This window comes from Oncorhynchus mykiss, chromosome Y, assembly GCF_013265735.2.
Source record: "Oncorhynchus mykiss isolate Arlee chromosome Y, USDA_OmykA_1.1, whole genome shotgun sequence".
Classification (NCBI taxonomy): domain Eukaryota; kingdom Metazoa; phylum Chordata; class Actinopteri; order Salmoniformes; family Salmonidae; genus Oncorhynchus; species Oncorhynchus mykiss.
Window position 1 is genome coordinate 45,457,617 of NC_048593.1, and position 7,500 is coordinate 45,465,116.

The 7,500-nt window shown below is 43.0% G+C and overlaps 1 protein-coding gene and 1 long non-coding RNA gene across 2 annotated transcripts in view; both read right to left on the reverse strand.

The window, feature by feature from the left end:
- The window catches only part of stoml3b (stomatin (EPB72)-like 3b), a 30,452-nt gene extending 26,381 nt beyond the window's left edge, over positions 1 to 4,071 (reverse strand). The window contains exon 1 of the mRNA XM_036967515.1: positions 3,481 to 4,071. The gene's annotated coding sequence lies outside the window, so the exon portion shown is untranslated. The remainder of the gene's footprint in view (positions 1 to 3,480) is intronic.
- A 3,062-nt stretch (positions 4,072 to 7,133) lies between these two features.
- Positions 7,134 to 7,500, reverse strand: part of LOC118945278 — a 1,447-nt gene continuing 1,080 nt past the window's right edge. Inside the window, exon 2 of the long non-coding RNA XR_005040393.1 lies at positions 7,134 to 7,500. This exon is cut by the window's right edge and continues 76 nt beyond it. This is a non-coding gene — a long non-coding RNA (uncharacterized LOC118945278).

Here is a 7,500-nt window from a genome sequence, read left to right on the forward strand (position 1 = left end):
TACGCCAAACATAACGTTTTGCATTGTTGCCAAAAAGTTCAATTTTGGTTTCATCTGACCAGAGCACCTTCTTCCACATGTTTGGTGTGTCTCCCAGGTGGCTTTTTATGGATATCTTTAAGAAATGGCTTTCTTCTTGCCACTCTTCCATAAAGGCCAGATTTGTGCAATATACGACTGATTGTTGTCCTATGGACAGAGTCTCCCACCTCAGCTGTAGATCTCTGCAGTTCATCCAGAGTGATCATGGGCCTCTTGGCTGCATCTCTGATCAGTCTTCTCCTTGTATGAGCAGAAAGTTTAGAGGGATGGCCAGGTCTTGGTAGATTTGCAGTGGTCTGATACTCCTTCCATTTCAATATTATCGCTTGCACAGTGCTCCTTGGGATGTTTAAAGCTTGAGAAATCTTTTTGTATCCAAATCCGGCTTTAAACTTCTTCACAACAGTATCTCGGACCTGCCTGGTGTGTTTCTTGTTCTTCATGATGCTCTCTGCGCTTTTAACGAACCTCTGAGACTATCACAGTGCAGGTGCATTTATACGGAGACTTGATTACACACAGGTGGATTGTATTTATCATCATTAGTCATTTAGGTCAACATTGGATCATTCATAGATCCTCACTGAACTTCTGGAGAGAGTTTGCTGCACTGAAAGTAAAGGGGCTGAATAATTTTGCACGCCCAATTTTTCAGTTTTTGATTTGTTAAAAAAGTTTGAAATATCCAATAAATGTCGTTCCACTTCATGATTGTGTCCCACTTGTTGTTGATTCTTCACAAAAAAATACAGTTTTATATCTTTATGTTTGAAGCCTGAAATGTGGCAAAAGGTCGCAAAGTTCAAGGGGGCCGAATACTTTCGCAAGGCACTGTATACAGTGTGTGCAAATGGCGTGAGGAGGTATGGCAATAAATAGGCCATAGTAGTGAAGTAATTACAATTTAGCAAATTAACACTGAGTGATAGATGTGCAGATGTGCAGATGATGATGTGCAAGTAGAAATACTGGTGTGCAAAAGAGCAGAAAAGTGCCTCTCGGTCTAAGGCACTGCATCGCAGTGCTAGCTGTGCCACCAGAGATACTGGGTTCGAGCCCAGGCTCTGTCGCAGGTGGCCGTGACGGGGAGGCCCATGGGGCGGCACACAATTGGCCCAGCGTCGTCCGAGTTAGGGAGGGTTTGGGTCTTGTCTCATCGCGCACTAGCGACTCCTATGGCGGGCCGGGTGCGGTGCACGCTGACCAGGTTGCCAGGTGTACAGTGTTTCCTCTGACACATTGGTGCGACTGGCTTCCCGGTTGGATGTGCGCTGTGTTAAGAAGCAGGGCGGCTTGGTTGGGTTGTGTTTCGGAGGACGCACGGCTCTCGACCTTCGCCTCTCCCGAGTCCGTAAGGGAGTTGCAGCGATGAGACAAGACTGTAACTACCAATTGGAAACCATGAAATTGGGGAGAAAAAAGGGGTAAAAAAGAGCAGAAAAGTAAATAAAAACAATATGGGGATGAGGTAGGTAGTTGGGTGGATGGGCTATTTACAGATGGGCTATGTACAGCTGCAGCAATCGGTTAGCTGCTCAGATAGCTGATGTTTAAAGTTAGTGAGGGAGATGTGAGTCTCCAGCTTCAGTGATTTTTGCTATTTGTTCCAGTCATTGGCAGCAGAGAACTGGAAGGAAAGGTGGCCAAAGGAGGTGTTGGCTTTGGGGATGACCAGTGAGATATACCTGCTGGAGCGCGTGCTACGGGTGGGTGTTATCGTGACCAGTGAGCTGAGATAAGGCGGAGCTTTACTTAGCAAAGACGTATAGATGACCTGGAGCTAGTGGGTCTGGCGACGAATATATAGCAAGGGCCAGCCGATTAGAGCATACAGGTCACAGTGTGCCACAGTGTGCCATCACAGCAGCAAGATTTGTGACCTGTTGCCACAAGAAAAGAGCAACCAGTGAAGAACAAACACCATTGTAAATACAACCCATATTTATGTTTATTTATTTTCCCTTTTGTACTTTAACCATTTGTACATCGTTACAACACTGTATATATATATAATATGACATTTGTAATGTCTTTATTGTTTTGGAACCTCTGTGAGTTTAAATGTTTACTGTTCATTTTTATTTCACTTTTGTATATTATCTATTTCACTTGGTTTGGCAATGTTAACACATGTTTCCCATGCCAATAAAGCCCCTTGAATTGAATTGACATGGAGAGAGAGAGAGTAGCATTGTTTATAAAGCCTGTCTGTTTATAGGCTCGGCCCAGAGGGGGTATGGTCTCATCCCTAACAAACACATTTAACAGACTCTATAGGTGTGAAGAGGGAGGCAGGGGAGAGAAAGAGAGAATCAACCAAAAAAACAGAGCAAACTAGACTGCTATTTGGCCCTAAACAGATGGTACACAGTGGCAGAATACCAGACCACTGTGACTGACCCAAACTTAAGAAAATGCTATGGAGACAGGCGGCCATAGGCAGACCTCTGTGGTCCGTTGCGATGAGAACAGGGTAACCAGTGGACCACAAACAGCATTGTAAATACAACCCATATTTATGTTTATTTATCTTCCCTTTCATACTTCAACTACTTGCACGTTGTTACAACACTGTACATGGCCAATAATATAAGACTTAAAATGTCTTTATTCTTTCAACACTTTTGTGAGTGTACTGTTTACTAACGTTTCCCTTGTTAATTTCCCTTTTGTTAATTGTCTATTCCATTTGCTTTGGCAATGTAAACACGTTTCCCATGCCAATAAAGCCCTTTGAATTGAGAGATGTAAACATACACTATATACAGTATACAAAAGATTGTGCTTGAGGTGGTGGGTCGACATCCGAGCTGAGATACACTATATATACAAACGTATGTCGACAAACCTTCAAACTAGTGGATTCGGCTTTTTACGTAACATAATCATTATGATCAGACTATAAATATACTGTAATGAAACAGGCAGGGAGCAGGTCTCTTCTAGCCCGAGGTCCGGCGCGCTGTCGACTGTGCCGCAAAAGAATGCTCGTGCTGCAGAGTCGATTTCCGCGATTATAAACCCAGGGTCGTTACAATACAATATATGGAGTCATTATGGTCAAATATATATTTCCCTTCGTTCAAAACCCTAATCCACCAGACACTTTCTCCTTTAGCCTGGGGATGTCATTCACAACCCTACCCAGTTCAACAGGTGAGGTGAATATATCTGTGTGTTTCCAGCGTTCTCAGTCCCACAAGAAAAGGAGTGAAGCTATAGGGATGTACAGTACTAAATCGAAATCACATTTTATTTGTCACATTCTTCGTAAAACAATAGGTGTAGAGACTAACAGTGAAATGCGGGTCATTTTCCAACAATTATTTTTTATTTTATTTAAACTAGTCAAGTCAGTTAAGAACACATTCTTATTTACAATGACGGCCTACCGGGGAACTGCCTTGTTCACGGGCAGAACGATATATTTGTCTTTACCTTGTCAGCTCTTGGATTCGATCCGGCAATCTTTGGGTTATTAGTCCAACGCTCTGACCACTAGGCTACGTGCAGAGAGAAAGATAATCTACACACTAGTGTTGCTTCCATTCTCGTTCATGACGGTCAGTCAGTTACAGAAGGTATGTGTGGAGCGGCTAACTTCAGTACAACAGGTTTCTACGGTCGCATTTACAACGTAATACATGTTGTCATAGAGACAGTTCCAAGTCTCCTGCCCATCGGTCCACGTTACAATAAAAATGTTTACAAACAAAAGTGTCACTTAGCAACAGTATTTCATTTCATTGAGGCGTACATGTTCAAACAGTGGTACGAACTCAGACAGACGCACATTCTCTCCCTCTCTATCTATTATAACCTCTCTGGTATTACAATTTTCACAAAAGTATTCAGACCTTCTTTGACTTTAGTCCACATTTTGTTGGGTAACAGCCACAATGGATTATATATATATTTTTTTTTTCTCACCCATATACAAACAATACCTCAAATGACAAAGTAAAAACATGTTTTTAGAAATGTTTGCAGATTTATTTTAGAATAAATATAGAAATATCTCATTTACATAAGTATTCTGTGAGTCTTTCTGGGTCAGTCTCTAAGAGCCGGGAGTCTTTCTGGGTCAGTCTCTAAGAGCCGCGAGTCTTTCTGGGTCAGTCTCTAAGAGCTGTGAGTCTTTCTGGGTCAGTCTCTAAGAGCTGTGAGTCTTTCTGGGTCAGTCTCTAAGAGCTGTGAGTCTTTCTGGGTAAGTCTCTAAGAGCTTTACACACCTGGATTGTACAACATTTACCCATCACTCTTTTAAAAATTCTTCAAACTCTGTCAAATTGATTGCTGATAATTGCTAGACGACCATTTAAGTCTCGCCAGAGATTTAAGACGATTTAAGTCAAAACTGTAACTAGGCCACTCAGGAAGATTCAATGTCGTCTTGGTAACTAACTCCAGTGTATATTTGGCCTTGTGTTTTAGGTTATTGTCCTGCTGAAAGGTGAATTCATCACCCAGTGTCTGACGGAAAGCAGACTGAATCAGAGTTTTGCTTTAGGATTTTGCCTGTGCTTAGCTCCATTCCATTTCCCCAGTCCTTGCCAATGACAAGCATACCCATAACATGATGCAGCCACCACCATGCTTGAAAATGGTACCCAGTAATGTGTTGTATTGGATTTGCCCCAAACACAACGCTTTGTATTCAGGACAAAAAGTTAACTGCTTTGCTACATTTGTGGCAGTTTTACTTTAGTGCCTTGTTGCAAACAGGAGGCATGTTTTGGAATACAGTTATTCTGTACAGGTTTCCTTCTTTTCACTCTGTCATTTAGGTTAGTATTGTGGAGTAACTACAGTGTTGTTGATCCATCCTCAGTTCTCTCCTATCACAGCCATTAAACTCTGTAACTGTTCTAAAGTCACCATTGGCCTCATGGTGAAATCCCTGAGCAGTTTCCTTCCTCTCCGGCAACTGAGTCAGAAAGGATGCCTGTATCTTTGTAGTGACTGGGTGTATTGATACACCATCAAACGTGTAATTAATAACTTTACCGTGCTCAAAGGGATATTGAATGTCTGCTTTTTCCTTTCTACCCATCTACCAACAGGTGCTCTTCGTTGCAAGGCATTGGAAAACATCCCTGGTCTCTGTGGTTGAATCTGTGTTTGAAATTCACTGCTCGACTGAGGGACCTTGCAGATAATTGTATGTGTGGGGTACAGAGATGAGGTAGTCATTCAAAAATCATGTTAAACATTATTATTGCACACAGAGTCCATGCAGCTTATTAGGTGACTTGTTAAAGACATGTTTACTCCTGAACGTATTTAGGCCATAACAAAGGAGTTGAATACTTATTGACTCAAGACATCTCAGATTTGACATTTTTAATTAGATTGTAAAAATGTCTAAAAACATAATTCTACTTTGACATTATGGGGTAGTGTGTGTAGAGGCCGGTGACACAAAATCTACATTTAATCCATGTAAAAAAAATTCAGGCTGTAACACAACTACATTTGGAAAAAGTCAAGGAGTGTGAATACTTTCTGAAGGCCCTGTACACACACACACACACACACAGTAGAGTGCCAAGAGAATCACATCGATCGCCCTTCTTTGTGACAGCACAGGGGTTAAAACACAGGAGCTTCACATAACAGGGAGAAGTTGCCCCTAGATGCTGATCTTGGGTCAGTTCAGCATTTCCCCCAATAATGGTTCGGATTTGGGGAAGTGGAAGCTGACCCAAGATCTGTACCTTGGGGAAACTGATCCTAGGTCTGTACCTAGGGGTAACTGATCCTAGATCTGTACCTAGGGGAACCTTATCCTAGATCTGCACCTAGGGGAAACTGATCCTAGGTCTGTACCTAGACTGACCCTAGATCTGAACCTAGACTGACCCTAGATCTGAACCTAGACTGACCCTAGATCTGTACCTAGAGGAAACTGATCCTAGATCTGTACCCAGGGGAAACTTCATCACTGAGCATGGTCCGCACACGTCAACCTTTGACCTTACAGCACAGCCTGGTCAACCGAATAACAGAAGTAAAATACACACATATATAACATTACTGTACACACTAATGGGATGAGGTAAACACTCACTGGACAGTTTATTAGGTACAACCACCCACGTTCACACAAAAAAAATGGTTCCCTCCTACAGACAGTGAGTCACGTGACCCTGGCTTGTTATATAAAGCAGGCAGACAGGCATCGAGGCATTCAGTTACTGTTCCATCGGACAGTTTATTAGGTACACCATTCACTACAATGGATCGCTCCTCCAGACAGTGAGTCACGTGGCCCTGGCTTGTTATATAAAGCAGGCAGACAGGCATTCAGTTACTGTTCCATTGAACGTTAGAAGGGACAAAAAATGATTGACCTAAGCGACCCTTTGAGCGGTGGCACGATCGTCGGCCGCCTTAACCCGGGGCTTTTCACGCACGACAGTGTCTAGGGTTTACCGAAAAAACGCCTCGACAAATATCCAGTCAGCGGAAGTCCTGTGGGTGAAAACAGCTCGTCCGAGGACAAGGGAAAGAATCGTGCGAGCGAACAAAACAGGAAAAATAACAGAGCAGTACAATGGTGGTGTGCAGAACCAGACCTTCAACCCAACGGAGCATCTTCGGGATGAGATGGAATAGGTTTCTTCGCAGCCTGAATGTGTCGCCGTCCCATCTGCAGCAAACTGCGCGCTGCCATCATGTCAGAATGGACCAACATCTCTGCGGAACGTCTCCGACATCCTTGTAGAATTCCCCCGAAGAATTCAGGCTGTTCTGGAGGCAAAGTGGGGTCGGGCGGGGGTCTGACCCAGTACTAGATGGGTGTGCCTAATAAACTGTCCAGTGAGAGAGCGTGTGTGTGTATACTTGTATTAATCCACATGGAACATGTATCCTTTTCCAGTTGTCTGGCTACTCAGACTCATCGTCTGGGTCTGACTCCCTCTCCGACAAGTTCTAGAATGGAAAAACACTCTAATTGTACTGATTGGTCCAGAAACCGATGGGTTGGGCCCAGAGCCAGAACACACGTGGGTAAAACGGCGTTTTGAAAACGTGTCAATGGCTTTGATGTTCTGATAGGTTTAAAAACAATCCAAATCGCTTGATTATCGTTTTGTCAGCACAAACTAATTCAATGACAGCAGTCTCAGACTGAAGTGTGTAGAGTACATAGAGGGAGAATTCAGTTTGAGTCTTCAGGCAAATGTTTCACCTGGTATCCTGCTCATCTAAACACAATGTTTCACCTGGTATCCTGCTCATCTAAACACAATGTTTCACCTGGTATCCTGGTCATCTAAACACAATGTTTCACCTGGTATCCTGGTCATCTAAACACAATGTTTCACCGGTATCTTGGTCATCTAAACACAATGTTTCATCTGGTATCCTGGTCATCTAAACACAATGTTTCACCTGGTATCCTGCTCATCTAAACACAATGTTTCACCTGGTATCCTGCTCATCTAAACACAA